At 39.7% G+C, this 25,411-nt stretch overlaps 1 protein-coding gene across 4 annotated transcripts in view; it reads left to right on the plus strand.

The window, feature by feature from the left end:
- The first annotated feature begins 3,000 nt into the window (after positions 1 to 3,000).
- Positions 3,001 to 25,411, plus strand: part of LOC134474643 (zinc finger protein 709-like) — a 163,621-nt gene continuing 141,210 nt past the window's right edge. For all 4 annotated transcript variants that reach the window (XR_010045508.1, XR_010045509.1, XR_010045510.1 and 1 more), the window contains exons 1-2: positions 3,001 to 3,121; positions 22,153 to 22,252. The gene's annotated coding sequence lies outside the window, so the exon portion shown is untranslated. The remainder of the gene's footprint in view (positions 3,122 to 22,152; positions 22,253 to 25,411) is intronic.

Raw genomic sequence — 25,411 nt, forward strand, 5'->3', positions numbered from 1 at the left:
TCCACCCTTGGCAGGTGTAGTTCTCATACCATCAATCTGAGTGCTAGAAAACAACCAATCAGAAAACATAGATATGGTCGCATCCAGGATGGCATGAGGCTTGAGGGGTACTAAGGTTAACCATGACAAAGAGACTGCTGTCATACTCTTACCATGAAGCCTACAGTCTATTGAGGTGGAGGGATATTTATCCAATAACTACCCAAATGTCAGCTGAGCATTCCTAATCAGAATTCTAAAGTCTGAAATGCTTCAAGGTCTAGAACTTTTGAGTAATGATACAGGGCCAAAAGTGAAAAATTTCACAACAAGAATTTTGTTTCAAACACAAAATATTTTTTTCATTAAGATTATTGGTATAGTTTAGGTGTAAATAATGATCATGGAAACCGTGGGAAATTTGTACCGTACAATAAAAACTTGAATGTGTTATTCTCCATTCCCCTAATTTTGCTTCAACTCTCTTACCTTCCTTGTTTATGAAAGCTTTGTTTTCTTCTTTTCTCATCATTTGTTTCTTTTTTCTTCCTTCTTTTCTTCCTCCTACATGCATAATTCCTCATTTAATTAGAAAATTTTCAAAATATCTAGATTACTTTAGTGCTTATCTACATTTTCAGCTTCCCACACCAGAGAAACAACACAATACACATGTCAAACACAAACTCCTTAAAAGTATTGTATAAAATTATCTTCAGGTTATGAGTATGAAGTATATGTGAACCATAAATAAATTTCATATTTAAACTGTGTCCCATCCTCAAGATAACTTATTATGTATATGCAAATATTCCAATAAAATTATAGAAATTCCAAATACTTCTGGTCACAATCATGTTGTATAGGGGACACTGAATTTATAGATGTTTAATTAAAAACCTGAAGGAAGAAGTACAATGGGTGATCAAAATATACCTCTAATACTTAAATTTTTTAGATGTACTACAATAGTGATATGTGGCAATTAATCCTTCTTAAGAAGCACCTATTTAGACAAATAAATTAAATAAAATACACATCCTCACTTTAAGAACTCTTCCCCATTTGTTCTGGCAATTTCTGAAGGAGTTTGGAAGTCCTCTTTTGTGAGTGTCTTTATATATTGGAATAAACATTATAGTTAGTGCTCCTGCTTAGTGCCATCCAATGGAAAGGAAGGCTCATAAATACATTATGGTGTGTCCTCATCCACGTGATTCACCAGATCTGGTGACTCTTCTGAAATTCAAAATGACCATGAAAGATGAATATTTTGAATTGATTCAATACATTGAGGCAGCCACAACAGCACAATTAAAGATACTCATAAGAGGAGTTCCAGAACTGTTTCAAAGAAAATGGCAAAATGATGGAATAAGTGCATTCAAATAAAGGAGGAACTTGGTGTAGAGGTGCATATCTGTAAACTCAGCACTTGGGAGCCTGAGGCAATAAAATCTTTGAGTTTGAGACTAGCTTGGGCAACACAGTGAGTTCAAGGCCAGCATGAATTCCATAGCAAAACCCTGTCTCACAAAACCAAAAACCAACAAACAAAGAACACCTAGCTGATCGTTTCAGCACAATTTTGTGTTTGTGTGTAGATTACTGACTCACTGAAGATGGAAGACCTTCCCTGTGTGTGGTGGGCAACCAACAGGCCTGCATCCTGGAAGCTGTAAAATGGGAAAGGAGAAAGTCTGGCTTCTGCCTCTTCAGAAGAGTTTGAATCCTTGCCATCACCTTAGGTATCCATTTCCAGGCACCTAGCACAGATTCTTCTGCTCCCTGAAGACTCTCCAGGGACTCTGCAGAGAGCTCCAGGCCTCAGACTTGTGATTGGAGGTTTTGCATGTCCAAGGAGCACCTGACCCTTTTGCGCTGTTCTCCACCTGACTCTGCAGATGGCCATCCTAAACCTAATTTGCAAATCCTTTATATCACACACACACACACACACACACACACACACACACACACACACACAAAGAGAGAGAAATTGAATCTGATCCTATAGTGAACCCTGACAAAAACTGCCTCTACCTAGCAGTGCAACCTCCCATGAACTGCAGCGATGCTGTGCTAAGTATGGGTTACTTAACAGAGGTGTTGGTGTAAGGCCCGCTGGGTTAAAATTCTGTCCACTGCTTTGTCATTGGAAAAGGTATTTTTTTTGGTGTCTAGGCTCACACAGCAATGTAAATGAAGATAATTCCTAACTCACACTCTTGTAAGAATTAACATATGTAAAGCGCCTCAAAGAGGCCCTGGCCTGACACTGATAAGTGTGAAAGAAGCTTGTTAGTACATTATATTAACATATTTTTAAGATATGAAAACATCAGACAATGTATTCAGGAAGCACTCATTTCTCTGTAATAAAAGAAGGGCAACAACGCAAATAACAATGGCATCTGAGCTCTTGCTATATGCTAGGAGCCATGGGAAGAGCTCTGCAGGGTTTTCACTGGATCTTCACAGCAGCGCCAAGAGAGGAGTATTGCCAGTCATCACGGTTTGTTTTTTGAATGGAAAAAAATCCACAATATTTCAAAACAAAGTAATAGGAGAATGACAGTATTGGCAAGTGAGGCTCCAAGAAGAGGAGCAGTGGGCCCAAGGTTTCAGAGCTACAAGATTTGAGTCCAGACACCTATAAATTCCAAGCCTCAGACTCAGTCCACTCCTCTGCTTCCTGTCATAGTGGGCCTGGGGCTCAGAGTCTCCCAGAAGCCTCATCAGAGATCTCCACTGGCAGCCACACCCTGCTTCAGTGGGACCCTAACCCCAATTGCCACGCCCACTGCCTCATTTTTGCCCCACTGACAGGCTTGGCGCCTGCTTTGTCCCAACTTCTAGCCCTGCCCCTTGCCCTTCCCTCACACCCTTCGCCCCACCCCCTTCCAGGACCAAAGGTTCTGCTGCCCCGCCCCACACCCGGCGGGCCACGCCCACAGACGGCCTGAGCATGAGCCTCCACATCCCCGCTCAGACCTGCCCGCGCCCCGTCTCGCCCTCGCAGTGCATGCCGGTCTTGTGCTTGGAGTCGCCATTTTGCCACTAGAGATGCTGTCTGAAGACCAGTGCTCTCTTCCTTCAGCGGCCTAGGCTGCATCGGGGCCTGAGCTGGGGTCTGGGCCAGGTAGGCCGCTGGGAGCCGGCAGCGAGCAGTGGCGCTGCCCGGTGGCCCCCACATTAGTGGGCGCAGCTGTCCGGGCAGGGAGTCCTTATGGCGGGGTCATGGGCTGGGGCGGTGGGGGTGACGCGCTGGGCGCGACCTAGCCCCCGCCCGCAGGGCCCCTCTCTCCCTTCCTCCCTGCTCTCTGTCGGGGTCAGCACAGCCAGGCTACTGGAAGCCCAGTCCTGGTGTGGGACCTGCAGGAGGCGGCTTGGGGTCTCACATGGCCTCTGCTGTCAGTGAGCCTGGCCATGCTGAGCCGTGGATATTTACCCCCAAAATGACGATTTCATTCCACTAGGAACTCCTCCCTGCAGAAACCGAGAGAGGACTGAGATGTTACAGTAAGATAGTAGTTATTATTCTACCTGCACGTGCTGTGGCTCCAGTCCGTTTCACTGATAAGGGGCTTTCTGCTTCTTTTAATATTGGCGCTACTTTTGTGTTTAGGTTTTGTGAAGGGTGTTTAGGTTTTGTGAGGAGTCTGAAGGCGACATGGGGCTTTGAGTCATGAGGAAGTGTGATTCCACAATTTAAGTCCACAAAAATACTGCGCACACATTGTTGAACCCTGCTGCAGAATACCCTTCTTGTCCCTATTCTGCTGTCTCTGACCATTACTCCCCGGTTCTGCTCACATCATTTATATATATGCATAGTGTTGAATATTTATATTATATGCATAGGTACAGTTGTACTTAGTTATCCTGTTACTGACCATGTATACAAGTCTAGTTCCTCTTAGAAAACGTTCATTGAACACATATCATTTTTTCTTCGGATAAATTCCAGAATTTGAAATACTAAGTCAAAGTTTTTTGCTCTTTCCCTGCCACTTGATATGAATTGGTGCCTAAACAAGACATGTTTACATCTTTCAAAATCTAGGTATTTGCCCAAATTTCTTGTCAAATTTGGAGTTCAGAAAGAGGTTGTGTCATTTTCTGGGCAGTCTGAGAGACAGGCCACACAACCTACTATTGGACTTTGTTTTTAAGTCATGTACCATGTTCATCTTTTTGTTTTGATTCACTCCATTATGTTTTGTTTCGTTTCATTTTATTCTCTTAAAAATAAAAATGAAATAAAAATATTTTCTTGCTGGGCATGGTGGTGCATGCCTGTAATCCCAGCACTATGGAGGGTTAGACAGGAGGATCACAGTGAATACCAGGCTAGCCTGAAATACTTGCTGAGTTAAAGATCAGGCTGCACTATATAGCAGGACCTTGTCTCAGAACGAAATAAACAACCCCTTTTTCCTCTTTTCTTATTTTAATGTACCATAAGTAGATACTAATAAAGCAAATATGAAAACACCTTTATAAAGAAAGTCTTCATACTATGCAGTTTGTATACTATGAAACTATATAGTATGCTTTATACACTATAGCATACTTTATATAAATTTATATACTGCAAAACTGTGTAGTATGAAACTATGAAATTTTTCAGCCGGGCTTGGTGGCTCACACATGTAATCCCAGCACTCAGAAGGCTGAGGTGAGAGAATCCTTGCAAGTTTGAAACCAGCTGGGCTAAAAAGTGAGCTCAAGGCCAGCCTAAAGTGCATAGCAAGACTACGTCTCAAAAAGACAAAAAATAAATAAATAAATAAATAAATAAAAGAAAGACTATACAATTTCATACTATGCAGTTTATGTACTACGTTCAGTGATGCCAGGGATTTCTGCATGAGGTATATGTCCCTGCACTTTTAAAATTTGTTCTTATTTGTTTGTTTCTTGAGACAGTATCTAAATAATTTACTCAATTCCCCAGGTTTGGTTTAACCTGGTGGTCCTTCTTCCTTACCTCCCAGAGTTCTGGGAGTACAGATACAGGCTGTCTTTACTTACAAATTTACAATAATTATGTATGTTTATGGGATAAAATGTGCTTTTCATCTATGGCTCCTTTGTGGAAAGAATCAATCTAGTTAATGTACCTACCATTTTAGAAACCTACAAATTCTTTCACAGTGACTGGGACTGCAAATTCCTTTGTTTAGGAGTTTTGAAATCTATCCTTCTTAGTTAACTGTAGTCACCATACAGTTTAGTAGAGAACTGAAAATTTCTTGTCCACCATGACTGAGACGTTGTATTTTTGGATGACCATCCTCCTTTCCCCATCCCTCATGGAAATGATCATTTTTTAAAATAAGAGTGCTCAAGAATTGTGTGGAGGCTAAAGGTACTTGGGGCACACTGCTCTTCAGAAAGACCAGGCAGCAATACTCTGTAGCCCTTCACCTTGCTCCCAATTTTTGTTTCTTTGTTTGTTTGTTTTTTCTTAACTGAATTCTAGGAATTGGATGCAGGGCTGTCTTAGTTACTTTTTACTGGTTGCTGAGACAAAAATCCTGATGCCAAAATTTGGGAAAGGAAAGGTTTATTTCTTACAGTTTGTGGAGGTTTCAATCCATACGCAGTTGGCTCCATGGTAGGGTGACATGGCAGGGCCGCAGTTCATGGTGGCTGCAAACAGCAAAGAGGAAACTGGCAAAAGCACCAGCCACAACTTCTTCCTGCCAGTACATCACATCCTGGCTCTACATCCTGCCTGTGAAGCACTCACACCCCCAATGCAAGCCCTAAACATTGAAACAATCACAAATGCAAAATGTAAAGGCATGAGGCCTAGGGGCCACAGACATAAACTATGACAAGGGACTTGCACTGAACTACACTAACTTCTGTTTTTAAAATTCTTTTTTATTTTTAGCCAGGGTCACCATAAGTAACTACACTGCTGAGACACCATTCTTACATGCAGATTCTTACAGGTCTATGTGTGGATGCACATTGATGTCAGAGACATTTCCCTTTCATAACTGAGATACTTGTTCTCACATCCTGCAGCTTTCCCTGCTTCCTATGACCCACACTGGTACCACACACCCTTTATGTGGAAGAGAGGGATGGTCCCAGTTCCTTCCTGCTTCAAATAGCTGTGAATCAAACTCTTTCAAGGAAATCTTGCAAAGTTGTGCAGCTCTCTGTAAGGGATAAAGATCTGTTGTTAACCCTGCCAGGTCCAGGGACAAATGTGTGTAGCACTCTGATGTGAGCTGCCAGGCAGGTCTCTGCTCTGGCCCCCATATTCTCCCCAGTGCTTTTCAGCACCTGTCTTAAAACCTGCCATCAGGTGGAGACTCAGCACATCTCAGGGATGTGTGCCTGCATGAATCAGCTTTGAAGGCTCAGCATTTTCTGCATTTGTTGCCCAAATGTGGTGATTCTGTTTTTTTTTTATTTATTTAAAGAGAAAAACAAAACAAAACAGTAAGAGAGTACAAGTAATACAGAATTTCAAGAAAAAATACAGTAAGAAATCACTAGTTAATAGATTACATATTGTCATCTCATTAACAGTTGTCCAGATTACAAAATTAAAGCATACAAAGTGGACATTAATACAGTGAAGTTGTAGACAGTTCTGTTCAATGATCCAACAAAAACTCAGTAATATGGTTTTCTATTCTATACACTTAAATATACATGCAGTTATATCATTTAGATCACTTTGTTTTCCTCTCTTTTTTATGATAACAATTACACATTTGGGGTTTTATTATTCCCAAAGTTCTTGTAACTTTTTCTTTGAAGAGGAAAAAAAAAATAAAAACATAACAAATGAAACAAAACAAAACAAAAAATCCCACGTGACAAAGCAAAACAGAGTCAGTTAGAACAGGAGGATGGACATGGTATATAATGCAAAAGAGAATACCAGGTGATCAACAATGGTTATCATTATGCCTCTTGCTATCTTAAAGAGTTGCCTGTATCATCTGTTATAATAGATTTGAACAAAACTATACATAACAAGGCCAATAAGACCCACATTGGAGGACTTCCAAAGAAAATAATAGTCAAACCATAATGAGCATCATAGAATATCTTGTTGCCTTCAAAGTGGTTGCCCACCCTCAAACTTGATGCTATTAAGCAAAACAGAATGTAGTAAAATCAGTGAGGACAAGATGTGGAGAACAATACAGGGGTTCAAATCAGTTAATAAGAAAATAAAAGAGTTACTATAATATATTCTGCTATTTTTAGTATAGTTTTCCCTTAAAAATAATAAGAAATTACTTTTTTTAAAAAAGGGAGATTGAGATAAAAGAGGACATATCAATAGAACAACACAGGTCAGAACTGAACAATTTAAGCATCATTGTGTTTCACCACCGTATAGCCTGACATAATAGTTGTTACCATAGTGTCTCTTTCCTTGACATATTTGAGCATAACTTTGTTTACTATAGCATCAAACTTATCAAGACAGTGTGAAATCATTCAAGAGAATGAAAGTATTTCAGGGTATTAAGAACCAGCTAACAGAAATTGAACAATGGTTTCTATACTATCTCTTTGCCTATAAAAATTTTTCTTTATACTATTGCACATATTAAAATATAATATGATACAACATGTTAAAACCAATGGAAACAGATGAACAACAACTTAGTATGACTTCAAAACAGGATGATATTAAATCAGCACTAGCTATTACGCTGCCTAATTTTCTTCAAAATAACTATTCATACTATCACAGACAATAAAATCAAACAACCTAGATTAAAACCATTCCAAATAATGAATGAAAACATTATATGGCTTCAAACCAATATGATGGAAATCATGATTACCATGCACTTTTATGTATTCTTATCATTTCTTACACTAGGGAAACTATTCGGTATTTATACATGTGAGTTTGATTTATTTCACTTATGAGTATGTTCTCAAACTGCATACATTTATTTATATCTCAATGTGATCATCCTTTATAGCTGAGTAGTACTCCATTGTATAGAAATACCACAACTTTTTTATCCATTCTTCAGTTGATGGACACTTAGGTAGTTTCCCAGATCTGGCTATTACAAATTGTGCTGCTAATAAACATGGGTGCAAATATGTCACTGTGGTATCATGCTTTCAGTTCTTCTGGGAATATGCCTAGAAGTGGTATAGCTGGGTCAAATGGGGCTTTCAATCCCAACTTTCTGAGAAACATTCCCACTGACCTCCACAATGTTTGCATAAGTTTACACTCCTACCAACAGTACAGGAGAGTTCCTTTTTCCCCACAGCCTCTCCAACATTTGTTGTTGGTGGTTTTCTTGATCTTAGTGATTCTTTTAGGAGTGAGATGAAATCTCAGTGTGGTTTTAATTTGCATTTCTCTAATGACCAATGATGATGAAGATTTTTTAATATATTTATTTGTTGTTTGTATTTCTTCATCTGAGAATTGTATATTCATTTCAGATGCCTATTTTTGGATTGGGTCTTTGAATATTGTGGGTCTGATTTTTTTAATTCATTATATGCTTTATAAAGATGTCCTTTGTCTGAGGGACAGCTCACTAAGATTTTTTCCCAGTTCATAGGTTTTCTTTTCACTATGTTAGAGATCTCATTTTACGTGCAGAAACTTTTTAATAAGAGGTGATCCCACTTATTGACTCTGGGAAGTATTTCCCATGTGGTTTGAATCTTGTTTATGAATTCTCTACCTACCCCAATGTCTTCAAATTTTTACCCAATTTGTCTTCCAATAGATTTAGTGTTTCTGTTTTAATATTTAGATCTTTCATCCTTTCAGATTTTATTTTAGTATATGGTAATAGGCATGGGTCTAGTTTTAGTTTTCGGCATATGGAGAGCCAGTTTTTCACCACAATTTATTAAAGAGACTGCCATACTTCCAATGAACATGTTTGGGCCCTTTATCAAAGATAAGTGGTTGAGTGTGTTTGTAGTTGTGTTTGTATCTTCTAATCTATCTTCAGCTCTGTTTTGATTCCAGTAGCATGTCGATTTTATTACAGTTGCTTTGTAGTATAACTTCAAGTCAGGGATTGTGATGCCTCCTGCCTTGCCTTTGCTGCTTAGAACTGTCCTTGCTATTCTAGGTCTCTTCTGGTTCCAGATGAATTTTAGGAGTGATTTCTTGAGATCTATGAGGTATGTTGATGGTATATTTATCAGGTTTGCATTGAATCTGTATAACAGTTTTGGGAGAATGGCCATTTTCACAATATTTATGTTTCCTATCTATGAAAAAGGGATGCCTTTCCATTTTCTGAAATCATCAATTTCATTTTTCAGTGTATAATTTTCCCTGTATAAGTCTTTCAATTCTTTTGTGAGAGTAATTCCTAGATATTTCATTTTTTGATTTCTAGTGTGAAGGGTGTGGCTTCTCTTATTTTTTTTTTCTGTGACTTTGTTGTTAGTGTATAGGAATGGTATTGGTTTTTGAATATTGATTTTGTCTCCAGCTATATTGCTGAATTTATTTATTATATCTAGGATTCTTTCAATGGAGTTTTGGGGGTCTTCTATGTAGAGTATCATGTCATCTGCAAATAATGATAAATTAACTTCTTCTTTTCCAGTCTTTACACCTTTTATTTCTCTCTCTTGTCTAATTGCTCTGGCTAGTATTTCCAGTACTATATTAAATAGGAGTGGTGAAAACAGACATCCTTGTCTTGTGCCTGACTTTAAAGTAAAGGCTTTCAAAGGCTTTTTAGCCATTTTGTATGACACTGGCTGTTTGTTTGTCATAAATGGCCTTTATCATGTTGCGGTAAAGACCATCTATTCCAATTTTCTGCAAGGTTCTTATCATAAATGAATGGTGGACTTTATCAAAAGCTTTTTCTGCATATATAGAAGTGATCATGTGATTCTTACTTTTGACTCTATTGATATGGTGGATTACATTTATTGATTTATTTATATTGAACCATTCCTGCATGCCTGGGATGAATCCCAATTGGTCATGGTGTATGATATTCTTGATGATTTGCTGCATCCTATTTGCCAATATTTTCTTGAGGATTTTTGCAACTGTGTTCATCAGGGAGATTGGCCTGTAGTTCTCTTTTTCAGTTGGGTATTTCTAAGGTTTTGGTACTAGAGTAATATTTGATTCCAGGAATGACTTAGGAAGGATTGCTTCCCTTTCAATTTCATTGAATAGTTTGAGGAGTGTCAGCATTAGGTCTTTTTGTATTTCTTGTAGAATTCTGCAGTGAATGTGTCTGGGCCTGGGCTCTTCTTTGTGGGTAAGGATTAATTACATTTTCAATTTCATTAATAGAATTTGGGTTATTCAGCAGTTTTACTTCTTCTTGACCTAGCTTTGGTACTTCATATGCTTCTATGAATCTGTCTACTTTTTCTGTTTTATTAAATCTTTGAGGGTAGAGGTTTTTGGGCTAGGGATTTAGCTTGGCAGCATAAGCACCTGCCTTGCAAGCAGGCAGTTGTGAGTTCGATCCCTGGTACCGAAAAAGAAAAAGAAAAAAAAAGACCAAAAAAAAAAATGTGAGTAGTGGTTTTCGAAATAGGTGTTGATGATCTTCTGTATTTCTACTTGGTCCCTAATGATTTTGCCTTTTCATTCCTTATTGCATGAATTTGAGCTTTTTCTTTCCTTTTTAAAATAAGGTGTCTAGGGGCTTATCGATTCGATTTATTCTTTCAAAGAACCAACTCTCTGATTCGTTGATTTTTTTGGATTGTTTTCTTAGTCTCTATTGCATTGATTTCTGCTCTAAATTACAAGAATTTTTCATCTCTCACAGAATGAACTCATTCTCTATCTGGGGTTTTCTCTTCTATCAAAGAGCAATAGCAGCCACTGTTGTTAAGTAAAATTTGAACAGAATCTGATAAAAGGTTATTAAAGACCCAGAGTATTAAATAACGTTGAGAAAGAGGTCAGAGTTGGGTGAGTTATAGCAGGAGAGGATAGGGGTTTGGGTGGCTCCAAAACTTAGCAAAAAGCTGGAACTCAACAAATGTGAAAATTGTACAAATTGATGATGTGCTTATATGTTACTGAATTTAACATGATGAAACTAATGGTATCTTAATTTTTAATTTAAATTGTACTAGAATTTAATGTTTGGAATTACAGACTTAGGAGTAGAAATATAAACTGAAAATAATACAAGGGGTACAAGGGGAGGGGAAGGGAAAGGCAGGTGTTTTGCAGGATTGGCCCTGAATAGAGCTCAGGATGCTTGCTGTGGAGCCAGTAAAAGTCTCAGCTCTAGAATTCCTCAAGTCAGGGTTCATAGCCTTAGTTTTCACTTTGCTACCAAAGCTGGAGAGATCACTGGATATGGATGTAGCATAAATTCTGCATGTGAGACTTGAGCTCAGTTAGGTACTACCCTGTGTTAGCAGGAGAAAAATCACCAACTGTCCTTGTTCCTTGCAAGCTCTAGAACTTGCCAGTGTCTGTCACAGACAGTTCTGTGTGCAAATCCACCCCAGGAAAGCTTCCCATTCTTTGACCCACTCACTTCTGCTTGTCTCAGTGTTGCTGGAGGTCACAAGTCTTGGAGTCTTTGTCTGTGTAAAATGTCCCTTGGACTTCCCAGAAGCCCACAGACCCAGGCAAAACCCACCTGACTGCAGTTCTCATTTTCATTGAGCTTAGGTTGGTTGAACTCAACTGGGCATCTTGTAGAGTGGGACATCAAACTCCTGTGCCTGTTGCAGAGATCCTAGCCCCAGGCTTTTCATTGCCTGGAAGGCAACATTGCTGGGCCAGGTTGTCCTCCTGTGCTGACAGAAGTCCCTAATAGTGCTATGAACACCTTTCCTCCATTCTTCAGGGAAGCCTGACATATACCTATCTTTACCACCCTTGTGGCCTGTTGGCTCTGTGAGGAGGAGTGGTATCTGCAATGTTATGCTACTCATAGTCACTCTACAGGGGTGCTGTACTATAAATATCTTCAAAGTGTTTGGACAGAGAGGAGGGGTCCTGCCTGCCTTTCCTCCATCTTCAGTGTATATAATGATATATCACCCCATTCTTAGTGGGACTCTCATTACCCTATTATGTGTTCACATGTACAGAGGACAGGAAGTTAGGTGCATTCACAATAATGAGGGTAGTACCTCATCTGCGCTGCAGGGTGACTGTGTGGCCTGAACAACATTGAAGCACAAGACAACAGTGTTTATGCTGAATCTGGTCATTACATCTATCAGAGCCTAGGAAATTGATGATTAAAGGTACCCACCCGCTCCCTCCATGATTTCTGTGTGGACCTGGTTCCATAATATCTCACAGAGATTCCTGATCAGGATAACATGGAAGCCCACAGAATGAATCTCTGTTGTCCTTCACAATAAACAACAACTTCGTCATCCAAGTGATGGATCCTTGGCAGGATGCTATGCTTTTCCAAGGCTAAGGAAATACAGCAGTGCTGGCAGGGTCTCACCTCTGAGGCAAAAGTCAGGGGTTTGGATTGAACTTGTCCTCCTGACTTCCTATGTAAATCTAGACATGGCACCATGCCTCTCAGGACGTTCCCAATGTGTTCCTATGCTCTGTGGAGGTCATGCTGGCGTCTACTACCTGGGAACATCATAAGTGGTGTGAGATAACATTTGTAAAATCCGTGGGCTGGTATCAAATTTACATAGAGCAGGGAACTAGAAGTGAAATCCAGGAAGGGTTAAGATGGAGGTAGAATACAGTGCACACAATGCTGGATCCTGCTGTATGGCAGTAGAAATGAGACTTAAATCCTGGACATGTTTCCCTGGTGGCTTCATGAGGGGGTGGAAGTGTGTCTATTCAGCCATCGTTATTTTCCCTAAGCCTCTCAATTTCTTCTATGTATTGGTGCTGTAGCCTCAAATCAGGAGCTCACACAGACTAAGCAAGCATTATGGATGGAGCTACATCCCCATATTTATGTCCATAGCTCCTATATTCACACCTGTGTGAGCCACCAGGCCTATTGCCTGTGCTCCTGATCAGTCACTGAAACATCATCTTGTGATGGCCGTATCCTGAGTAGCCTGTTCCCTATATTATGGGACTAGCTTTGTGGTTTATTATTATTATTATTATTATATTTCATTAGCTGTGCTGAAATTGAGCCCATGACCTCATGCATGGTAAGTACATGTTGTATCCTGAGCTCTCTCCCCAGTTCCTGACTCAGTCTTAAATAACTGGATATGGCAGAGGTTGTGTGTTGGTACTACTAAGGTTCACACAAAATAACTGTTACCAACCTCCTCATTTTTTCATTTGTTCTCCCCAGTATTGTGGGGGTTTTCTGGGGGTGAATCTCTGGCTCCGAATAAGTCACTCCTGTCTTTGCAGCTTCTTTGAGGACAGGCTGATAAACCTTGAATGACAAAAGAGAAAACAGAGAGAGGAGACATCAGGCTTTTGAGTCCTGCCTGGTATGCAAGGGACAGAGCCCGAGAGCAAATTCTGCCCTACTGGCAAGTTCACTGAGTATGTAGCTCTGTGCACCGAGTTACTATGGTAGCAGCCCCAGCTAAGTCTCCTGGATTCATACACAGCAACTCTTGATACAACAGCATATTATCTCTTATATCAGATAGGTACAGACTGACCTGCCTTCTATCACACATGTGTCTTGTCATATTTTGCAAATGTGTGTAATGACTGAACAAAATTCGACCTCTCTACCTTTTTTCACCAATTAGTCATTCTGAGGTTATTGCTATGTTTTTAGCAGACTTTCAGTGCATGGCTTGCTGTGGTTTGTTTATTCATTCAGGTTTTACTGGATATTCACATTGTAGTTTTCAGTTTAAGGAAAACAATGTTGATGTGAATATCTTGCAAAATTCTCTTCATGACATAAAGAGGATTGGAGGCACAGAATGTTAAGGTAGTCATATGTGTTACTCTTAAATTAACTACCAAAATGATTTCTGAAGTGAATGTACCACTAGCAAGGTAGAAGGAGTCTCCTTCCTACACTTCCCCACCAATATCAGTGTACTTTGATGTAAAAGACAAAGTCTGCTCTTCAAAACATGAGCAGTGTTTCTCCTTGTGTGATGAATATTCACTTACCTGATTACTGATAATAATAAGAGACATGTGCATACTGGGAATGGTCCATCTGACTCCCAAGGGAACGTTGAAGGCCTTCAGAAGTGATAGACACTTGGACCCAATAGAGGCCTTGGAATCACTGCTGGCTCCTGCATAAGCCACTCTGCATGACCCAGGGAACACTGCCTCCTTCTGAGGTTAAGGCCTAATGACAAGGATAGTCCCTGTGAGAGTTCTCTAGTATTTCATGATAGGCCTGCTCCTTGACAGAAGGTAGAGGTGGAAGAGCGCTTAGCCTAAGAGAGGGACTTGTGGGAATGCTTCTCTCTACCCATAATGCCCTGGAATATGAGACTTGGTGAAACAGTTGAAGCAAAATGTGAGTGAAATTGTCCCAACATGGGTTTTACAGCTATGGGAAAATGGTGCTGATAACACAAAGGTGAGCCCACAGAATGTGTCCCAAATTTATTCCAGCCATCACTCCCTATATGTGACAAGTTCTACAGAATGTGCATATGACAGCCTGTGAGCAGAAAAGCACACTTTCATAAACTTGTTGATAGCAGCAACCTGGAATCAGAGATGCCAGGACAGCAAGGTGCTGATTTGTAGAACATGACTACACCACAGGGACTGGGTCCTGTTATGTACAGTGTCTGGGGTTGGGTAACAGGGAACCAAGGAGCATAACTGGATGCAGCCCCACATTTTATGCAACAGGTAAATTCAGCATTGGGGCACCCCACTGTGCAGTGGATACAACTTGATCTGTGTAACTGTATCACCGAAAAATGATACAAACATTTGGGGTGGTAACAAGCTCATCAGGGTGGTGCCCACTGATTGGCTTACTGTGGGAGCCTCTTAGGTCTGTGTGAGCTAGGGATGACCATATCTATCCCCACAATGACTGTGACAGAACCTGGGTTTTCCCATATATCCAGGACACCATCAAACACATTATATTGGACACTCTGCAATATTGTGAAACAGTTCTATAAGTGACACAATACTCAGCAGGTGCCACCATATTGTACAGGTGGCCTGGAGGATGTCTCTGGTAGCTGTGTTGCTACCAAGGGCAGGAATCATGGACCTCACCACCCAGATTGAAATCGTTGTCAATACAGAGCCCAATCCATGAACCTCACATGCTAGGCTTGGTGTTTCTCATGGATGAAACATCACAAATGTGAAAGTTGGTTTTGCAAAACCACATGAGCCTTGATTTGTGAACCACAGCACAAGAAGGTCCTTGTGCTCTCTTGCATGTAGAATCTGGCATTTATATCCCTCACCAGCAGAGATAGGAACAAGAAGCCTTGCAAGAAATGGATGTGCACCTGAGACACCTGGACTGCCACCACAGGCCACCGCTCTGACTGACAACCTAGGACCCACTGGACAACCACTCAGGCCAACCCCTTGAAGGACCTCCCCCACCTTCTGGACCTAGTATTGCCATTGAACTTTGACTCTAACCCTTTCTCCCAAAACCTTGGAATATAGTGGATTACCATGCTGGCTCGATGAGAGACTCAGGAAAGCCTCACACAAACAGAAGCCATCATCAGGCTCTAGTCAATGTGGTTATTTTACCCCTAAAATAGAGGTCTGCAGTGGGTAAACAGGAGCAGACATGAATCTTCCTCCAACTATAAGCCCTTGGAAAACCTGACAAGAGGGTGAAGATTCACCTTCTCCACACAGAATATTGGACAGGTTGAGGAGTGCCCAAATAAGGTCTCCCCCAAATGGAGCATATTAAAAGAGCTTATAAGAAACCCAGTGACACAGTAGAGCCTAGGCTGACATGAACATTATAGACAGGGAGATCTGGTGACCTGCAACAACCTGAAGACATAGCAATAGCAGGAAGTAAGCGTTGACCTACATCAATACTTCTAAGCTAGTTAGCCTGGGAAGAATATAGGACTCACAAAACAGGCTCTGCAGGAGGAATTCAGGCGACTGGATCTCCTCTTCATTTTGGTACCCAGCAATTGCACAAACATCCCCCAAACAGTAGGACCCTAAAGGTCAAACTACGTTGGGATTTAAAGACCAACTATGTACCCCAATTTTGAAAATGACAAGCAAATTGGCAAAGTGCATTCTCAAGCATTAGTTAATCAGGAGCAATAACAGGCAACACTGAAACAGAGGATCTTAAAACTCATACACCAGGAATCTCTCAAAAGAGAGTAACTGAAGTAAAGAAACAAGTCCATGAGGTCATAGCAGAAATCAAATTAGAAAGACTGTCTCATGTAGACACAGAAATACCAACCTTATTAAATTAGTTGCTCAACATAGCTAGAGAAGAAATATTTTTTTTAAAAAAAACAGTAGCATGGGAAATTGAAACTTTGCATGAATAATGTATAAAACAAGCAGAATCCATTTAGCAAATGCAGAGAGATATCCAAGACAAAAAACTATTGAAAGCTGGCAAAACCATTTGAATGAAGCTGAGGATACATTGAGGACAGAGTTGAACATAGTGATCATGATAGGGTTGAACTTTTAAAAACAACAAAGCGACATGAAGTGAAAACTCAGTAGCTTCAAGACGATGCCAAGAGAAACACTGTAAGAGTAACCAGCATCAGTGAAGACACAGGAATGGATACTAATGACATAACTAAATTATTCACAGAAAGTAATAGCAGAAAATTTCACAAATGTAAGAAAAGGTATACAAATAAGTGAGGCATGAAGAATGTCAAACAGTCACAACCAACATAAATCTACACCCAGATATATAATAATTAAGATCCAAGACATACAGCATAAAAACAGAATACTGAAAGCTGTTAGAGAAAAGATACAACTCACCTATAAAGGAAAGCTTATTAGAATCACAGCAGAATTTTCAGCACATACTTTCACGTTAAGAAGAGCTTGGACTGAAGCATTTTAAGCCCTTTAAGAAAGCAACTTTCAGCACAGACTAATGTATCCAGTAAGAATTTCATTCAGATTTAATGGAGAAACAAGATACTTCCAAGACAAAGTACAACTGAATCAATTCATGTCCATCAAACCAACCCTAGAAAGAATACTGAAAGACATGCAAGATACGGGTAAAAATGACCACAATCTCCAGAACAACAGAAAAAAACCACCAGGCTGGACAAGAAACCAAATAATGGAGAAAAAGCAGAAACCAACAACAGGTACACAATATAGCAAAGTCAAAGCAGTATATATTAGTGATATCCATACAAGTAAATGGGCTCAATTCACCTATCAAAGAAACAGGTTGACAGAATACATCAAGAAATAGGATCCCAGAGTATGTTGTATACAAGAAATACATCTGACTCAAAAAGAAACTCAGATTAAAAGTCAAAGCATGGAATAGAGTTTCCATGCACCAGGAACCCTGGAAAGAGCAGGGGTAGCTATTCTGTTTGCAGACAAAATGAAGTTCAAACATATAATGATTAAAAGCGATAATGAAGGCCACTACAAACTTTTACATGGATAACTACAAAAGGAAGAACTAACAATTATAAATATATATGCACCAAATACAGGAGGACCCAACTATGTTACACAAATACTAATGGACATGAAAAGCTAACACCCAAGAACACAATTGTAATAGAAGACTTTAACACCCCACTGTCACAAAGAGATAGATCAACTTAGACAAAAGTCAGCAAAGAAATAACATAACTGAATCATACCTGTGCATGAATAGACTTAGTGCATGTTTACATAGTATTCCACCCAACCATATCAGAACATATATTCTTCTCAGCTGCACATGGGACATTCTACAAAATAGACCATATATTATCCCATAAAATATTTTTAAGTAAATGCAAATGGAGCGAAATTATCTCATGCATATTATGGGACCATAGTACACTAAAACTGGAAATCAATGGCAAAAATCCCTAAAAAACCTGCACAAATACATGGAAATTAAATAACAATCCTGAACAACCAGTGGGTTACAGATGAAATTAAACAAGAAATAAAACAATGTCTATAATACAATGAAAATGCAGAAACAACATACCACAACCTATGGGACACAATGAAAGCAATCCTAAGAGGGAAATATATAGTAATAAGTAGTCACATCAAGAAAATGGAATGAACACAAGTAAATAACCTAATGCTATATCTCAAGCTTCTAGAAAAGTAAGAGCAAGTCAAACCCAAAGTTCATAGAATAGTGGAAATTATAAAGATTAGAGCAGAAATTAATGAAATTGAAACCAAAGAAATTACAAATTAATGAATCAAAGAGCTGTTTTTTTGAGAAAATAAAATTGATAAACCTCTAGCCAAGCTTATCAATAAAAAAACAATCCACACAATATGGACTGAAAAGAGAGAAATTACTGTAGATCCCATGGAAATTCAAAACATCATGAACACCTACCTTGAAAATCTCTACTCACATAGGGTTCAAAATAGAGGAAATAGATTCATAGAAATATGAACTATCGATGCTCAATCAAAAAGATATAACAATTTTGAGTAACCAAATATCAGCCACATTAATCAAAAATGTGATTAAAAACTTACCAACAATAAAAGCCCATATCCCACTGGATTCAGGGCTGAATTCCATAAGAAATTCAGAGATCTGACTGTAACACTCCTTAAACTCTTCAATGAAATTGAAAGAGAATTAGTCCTCCCTAACTCACGCTTAGAAGCAAGTGTCATTCTCATTCCAAAGCCAGAGAGAAATCAAACCAAATAGCAGAATTATAGACTAATCTCACTAATGAACAATGATGCAAAGATTCTTGATACAATATAGGCAAATAGAATGCAACAAATCATGAAGAAGGTTATACAACATAATCAAGTAGGATTTATTCCAGGAATGCAGGGATGGTTCAACATGCACAAATCAATGAATGTGATACACCACATCAACAGAGCCAAAAATAAAAATCGCCTAATCATTGCAATGCATGCATAAAAAGCTTTTGATAACATACAACAACTGTTCATGATAAAAACCCTACAGTAACTCAGAATAGACGCTATGTACCTCAAAGTCTAAAGACCATTTATTGCAATCCTACAGCCAATGGTATTCTAAGTAGACAAAAACTGAAAACCTTCACACTAAAATCGGGAACAAGACACTGATGTCCCCTGTCACCTCTCCTAGTCAATATAGTTCTGGAAATATTAACCAGAGCAATCAGACAAGAGGGAGAAATAAAAGGAATAAAAATAGGGAAAGAAGTTAAATTATCATTATTTGCCGACAACATGATATGCTACATAGAAGACCCCAAAATCTCAATTGAAACACTACTAGAGGCAACAAACAAATACAGCAGCATAGCTGGATAGAAAGTCAACACTCACAAATCAATAACATCCCTGCACACACACACAAAAAAAAAAACTCCATGAGAGAAAAGTTATGAAAATATCAGCTTTCACCATAGCATCTAAAAAATGAAATACTTAGGAATCAACCTAACTAAAAATGTAAAACACCTGTATGCTGAAAATTATACTACTCTGAAAATGGAGATTCAAGAGGATATTGGAAAATGGAAGGATATGTCTTGCTCTTGGTTAGGAAGAGCCAATATTGTGAAAATGGCCATACTTCCAAAACTGTTATACAGATTCAATGCAATCCCAATCAAAATATCATTAACATACCTTCATATCTAGAGAAAGTAATTCTGAAATTCATCTGGTAACCAAATAAATCTAGAATAACAAAAGCATTTCTGGGAAACAACAGAGAGACAAGACTCATCTCAATTCCTGACTTGAAACTATACTACAAAGCCACAATAATAAAATCAGCATGGTACTGGCAAAGAAATAGACCTGAGGATCAATGGAACAGATTAGAAGATGCAAACACTACTACAAAGACACGGAGCCACCTTAAGTTTGCCAAAGGGGCTAAATATGTTCACTGGAAAAAGATAGCCTCTTTAATAAATGGTGTTAGAAAAATTGACATTACATGCTAAAGACTGAAACTAGACCCATACCTATCACCATACACTAAACTAAAGTCAAAGTGTTTCAAGGATCTTAATATTAAAAAAGAAACAAAAATCTACTGGAGGACATGGTAGATAGAAATCTTGGAGACATAGGAGTAGGCAGAGAATTCATTAATAAAACACAATCACATAGAAAATACTTCAAAGAATCAACAACTGGGATCTCATATTACTAAAAAGTTTTGGACTTAAACAGAAATCAAATAAAGTGAAAAAAAAAAACCCCACAGAGACAGAAAGAATCTGGACAGACGACAAAGGACTTATATGCAGAACATATAAAATGAAATTATATAAATTTCAATATAAAATTGAAAAATGTCAAGCCCACAAATTCAAAGACCCTTTCCAAAAATGGGCATCAGAAGTAAGTACACAGTTCTCAGATGAAGATATGAAAATGGCAAATAAATGCATAAAGAAATGTTCACCAATATTGGCCATTTGATAAATGCAAATTAAGATAGCCCTGAGATTGCATCTTACTCTGGAAAGAATGACTGACATCAAGAAATCAACTGAAACAAATTTTGGCAACATGAAGGGGAAAAGGAACACTTGTCCACTGTTGGTGTGGGAATGCAGACTGATAAAAGCACTGTGCAAATTAGTGTGGAAATTCCTCAAAAAACTAAGATTGGATTTTCCATTCAATCCAGTTATTGCCCTTCTGGGTATTTTCGCAGAAAATTTGAAAAAAATTATTTCACAGTGACATATGTGCAACACAGTTGTGATAGCTAAATCTTGGAAACAACCAAAATGCCATCAACCACAAGTGGATGAAAAAATTGTATTTTTTCACAATGGAATACCACTCAGCTATAGAAAAGATTGAGGCCTTTATAAGTAAAACACCTGTATGCTGAGAATATATTTGAATATTCAAGAATATGCTTGAGAATATCCTCTCTCATTGTCTCCCTAGTGTAAAAAAATAATAAAACTGACAAAGAATTGGGATCCAAAAAAGTATAGTATATATTGTAAAAGCAAAAGCAAAGAAACGGGCTCTAAATGATATAATGATACATATAGTGTGTAAGATAGATGACCATATTACTAAATTTCTGTTAGATCACTGAACAGAAGGGTTTGCACGTCAATGATTCAGTATTTAGCTACTTTTTATGCTTTGTTTTGTAACTTTAACAACTGTTTTTAAGATGACAATATGTAATGTATCAACTAGTAATTTTAGGAGTTAAGTTTTTTGAATTCTATATTCTACACTTTTTTGCTTTTTTGTATTTTGTTTTCTTTTAATTTTATTTTCTATGTTTAAATTAAAATTTTTTTAAAATATAAAACAAAAAGAAATGGACATGGAGTTTTGTGTCCTTGATGCCTTGTGTCAGGACCTGCTCATGCAGTGGTGGGAATACTTGGGATCCACCTGGCTCTGGGTGACCATTAGCTGCACTGTGGCATGACTTGTGGTATTATTCTTTACATTTATTGTTGTCATGGTCTGTGTGTGCATGAATCCACCCTATACATCACTTATAATAAGCACACTTTCCCTGATCTTTGAGATGGTGGAATGTGAGAAACCACTGCACACTGCTTCAACACCAAAAGGTATGATGACCTATGGAATCTGACCCAACCGATTAGCATGGACATAGTTATATAAGCATGAGTTATATAAGCATAGTTATATAAGCATAGTTATGTAAGCATGAGTTAACATAGACAGCCATGGATGTGCTCAGGCTTGTGACACTATGCAAGCATGTAATGCTTCATGATGGCTCATATATACAGGCTGGATAATAAAGATGCTTGCTTACTGCTGTTGCTAATGTTGGCTACATGTGGTTTCTTCTCTCTGGGAATCATACCCACTAAGATACCAATTCACCTTCCCTAACTCTGAGAAAATTTCATGCTTCAGACACAGGGCATTTTAATGTCCCACAAAACTAAAGTCTCTGTGCCTTGTTCCAAGCCATGTATCATATCCTAAAGCCAAAATCTCTGTTGGCATACAGCTTTAGAAAGGACAACAAGTTATATACCTGTGCCATGGTGATCACTTCCTAAGCCCTGTGATAGACCTTTTCACCACTTCCATTCCTCTTCTGTACCCCACAGGGCATGAAAGATCTCAAATGTTCTGACCTGGACCTGGAACGCAGCTCCCCAAGCAGCAGACATGTAGTTCTTGAACAGACTGCCCGGATCATGGTCTGAGGTGAGTCAGTCCCAAGCTGGAGGCTGAGGACAATAGTGTCTGTTGGCCCCACTCTCACACAGTGGAGCTACTTACTAGAATATCTTAGCCTCACTTGATTCCTGAACCCATGTGGACTCACTTTTCCTATGTGTCTTGATGTATTAAAACCAGGCACAGCACTAATGTGTGGCAGGGGGATCCCTTCCCCAGCACAAGCCCTGCTGAAGGTGACTCTTGCCAAGTACTCTTCAAGCCATCTGTTCTTAACATGTGGCATCATGTTGTACCTGAGTGCCATGAGGGAGAGCACACAACAAGGGCAGGAGCAGGTGCTATGGTTCCCATAGATTTGGGCAGCCCTTCTCTGATGTGTGTGGACCCCAGTGTCTTTCAAGATATTGGGATGTCCCTCTTGAATGAGCTATGGAGATCCATGCCTGGGGGTATTGGGTCAGGGTGGCATTTGGACACTTGCTGTGTTGGGTAGCCACATTGAACAACACAGGGTGTGTACCACTACCACATGCCCAGGACATCCTCTCACACTGTCTTTGTCATTCCCCTACAAACCTTTGTCTACATAGGGCCCCCATTGTCCACTCCAATCTTTCTTGGACCTTTGAATGGAATCACAGGAGGAGGCAGTGTATGTGAAGCTGCCCAAAGTCAAGTGTCACTGTTGTCTGCTGTCACCCAAAATGTATGGTGGGTGGAGGCTGCAGATTTAGCTCAGTGGCATAAGCACCTGCCTTGCAAGTGTGCAGTCATGAGTTCAATACCTGATACCGATAAACAAATGAAAAAGAAAAGACAAAAAAAAAGGTATGGTAGGTAACAAAATCAGGTGTCCCTCAATGAGTAACTCAGGGCCTTTTTCTACTGTTATTGCATCTTTCATTCCCTCATTCCTCAGGCACCCCTCCCTCCTCCTGCTATATTCCATTCTCCTTGTAAGAGTACAAAGCTGGGCTTGTGCTATCCCTGGCTGGTCTAGGGGATGCTTTGTGCCATCCCATTCTGTCTGAGAATCCTGTTCCCACAAGTATTTCTGATTGGTTATCACCTAGGACAAGCTGGTTCCAATCTGTGTTGCACTTGGTCCAGGGCTTAGGACTAAAGAGCCCCTAATTTTAGCTCTCAGCTCTAGAAGTTCTCCTCAGAACATGGTGCTCAGAATTGAGGTCTCAAGGTCAGTCTGGAAATCCCTATCTGTAGATCATCTAAGGAGCTAGCTTAATCTGTGGGTTACCATGTGATTTATGAATATCTGGATATGTGGGGAGACAAATGCAAATGCTTCTGTCTGGCACAATCCAAGCAGAAACAGTAACTTTGAAATGGCTCCTGTGGGATGGGCAGAATTGGATCTGGCTAGGGAACAAAGGCTATGTGCACCACACATTGAAGCAGGGCCCTGAGATCTGGACCACACATTGGAAGGAAGGGAAATAAGGATGCCCCAGCCCAACTGTGTCTGGGCATTAATTCTTCCCAACTCATCCGTCTCTGTTATCATCCATCTGTGTTCTGTCCCAAACCAAATGACTGTGTTATAACTCCTGGCAGTGTCATCACCCTGCTATTTGTATGTCTCTGGGTCATTCAAGAGTGGAGAGTACCTGGAAAGGAGATGGCCCAAGGCTCACCTGTGCATAATATGGCTCTGTATCAGTGACTGACCCTCGGGTAAGATGGTCATGGCCACTTCATTTCTTTTTTGTCTGGTCAGCTAGTTGCCAGGCACCACTGTGTCCTCACCTTCCTGCCATTGGCTCCAGAGGCAAACACCTAGGTTTCTGGTCTTTGTGTTCGTGAGTCTTTAGTCTAGTGTGGTGGGGTGGGGCAGGAATATTTGTAATCAGCAATGGGGTAGCTGAGTTTTGAGTGGCCACAGAGTGGGGCAAAAACCGAATATATTTCCTCCCCCACCACTTTGATGTGGGGCCTTTGTGTATAAAGCAGGTTTCATTCCAGTTAGCTGTCACTTTTTACTACATCTTTCTATCTCAAGACCATTTACTGGAAAGCTGTGTGTATGTGACACAGTATGTCACATATAAAACTATGCTGATAAAACTATGTTGAAGGCCCTGCTGAGCATCTCCACCCAGACAGCTGGGCAGCAGCTCAGCCTTTGAAATGTAGTGAGAGAGGCAAGGGAGGAAGGTGGAGGAAGACAAGAGTCTTTCTCCAACGCTGTGGTTACAGAGGGGCCAGGGCACCTCCAGCTGTCACTGTTACACCCACTTCTGAGCCTGTATCCTGAGGCCAGAGAGAAGACAGCAGTTTTGATCACATTGATAGAAATCAGGGGTCTAAGCAGAGTTACAAATACAGGACTTGGGAGCCAGACTGAGGGTTCCTACAGAAGGTTTGCCTGTGTTTGGTTTTCACCTTCTGTCCTTGACTCAGTCATCACCAGCTATTGACAGTGTGAGTTTCATTGTCTTCCCAAGTGTGATCTACATCTGAGGAGCTCTGGTACCCAGCACACAGTGAGTCCTCTATGTGTCTCTGTTAGGTTGTGCATAGAGAAAAATATAAAAGTGCATGTTCCTATGGTAGGAAGATGAGCCCCAGAAATTCCATTAGCAAGGACATAGATTGAGGACAACTGATGCTTTGCTCCACAGATTTGCATTTGCACAAAGGAACCATTGCTGGCCAAAGAGAGCATGTCTTTCCTGTGTGAGATTTTTCATCAATAGCTCTTTTTTTCCCCAAATGTCAGAAGTGGATTTTCCTGCTTTGTGTTTTGTTTACAGATTACTGGACATTTTTTCTTACTACCTATTTACAGTGTAGACTGATTATGTTGGTGTTAGGACCAGGGCACACGTGATGCATAGAATGCATATTAGGCCCTATCTTTTGCACAGTGGTACAACCCAACCACCAGTGATTGCTCTCAAAGTTTTGTGCATTGAGGATACAGCTCAGGGCCAAGAGATTGCCAGCATAAGGATGTGCTTTGTCTTGATTGTCCTTTCTTTATGACAAATACAGTGGGTAATGATGCAATAATTGGGAGCTTACTCCAACCCTAACCCTAAGTTTAACCTACCCCTAAACCTAACTCTAACCCAAGATAGTCACTACCAACATTCCTGGCCAAATAAAACTTTATGGCATTGATGTGGGAAATGTAATATAGGTTAAGTATGAGGACATACAATC

Source organism: Cavia porcellus, unplaced genomic scaffold (genome assembly GCF_034190915.1).
Source record: "Cavia porcellus strain 051 isolate PalLab524CR breed Dunkin Hartley unplaced genomic scaffold, mCavPor4.1 scaffold_34, whole genome shotgun sequence".
Lineage (NCBI taxonomy): Eukaryota > Metazoa > Chordata > Mammalia > Rodentia > Caviidae > Cavia > Cavia porcellus.